The sequence below is a fragment of the Odontomachus brunneus genome, unplaced genomic scaffold, assembly GCF_010583005.1.
Source record: "Odontomachus brunneus isolate Ranch 3 - 2012 unplaced genomic scaffold, Obru_v1 Obru_scaffold_128, whole genome shotgun sequence".
In the NCBI taxonomy this organism is placed as follows: domain Eukaryota; kingdom Metazoa; phylum Arthropoda; class Insecta; order Hymenoptera; family Formicidae; genus Odontomachus; species Odontomachus brunneus.
Genome location: NW_022639578.1, coordinates 1,041,678 through 1,042,037, shown reverse-complemented (window position 1 = coordinate 1,042,037; position 360 = coordinate 1,041,678). Strand labels below are relative to the sequence as shown.

The following is a 360-nucleotide window of genomic DNA, read 5'->3' as shown; positions in this document are numbered from 1 at the left end:
TGGATACATCTTTTTATTTTTACGAATTTTGCAAGAATTTTTAGCGCGTATTTTCTTGCTTCTAACGTCATAAATCAAGATGGTCACGGCAAGGAATCAGTGCTGGGATTCTGTGTTGGGATCTCGTTATTGAAGTTTCGTTATCGTTGCGCAGTTTTTCTACGGTATATAAAAGCTGCGCAACGATAACGAAATTGTCGTTAACTCCAATAACGAGTTACATAATCTCAGCACAGCAGTGTGATTCTATAACTCGTTATTGCAGTTAACGACAGTCTCGTTATCGTTGCGCAGCTTTTCTACAGTACGAAAAAGCTGCGCAACGATAACGAGACTGTCGTTAACTGCAATAACGAGTTA

At 39.2% G+C, this 360-nt stretch overlaps 1 protein-coding gene across 1 annotated transcript in view; it reads right to left on the bottom strand.

Moving 5' to 3' along the window:
• Nucleotides 1-360, bottom strand: part of LOC116849919 (LIM domain-containing protein jub) — a 9,616-nt gene that overhangs the window by 3,119 nt on the left and 6,137 nt on the right. The gene's annotated exons all lie outside the window — the stretch shown is intronic.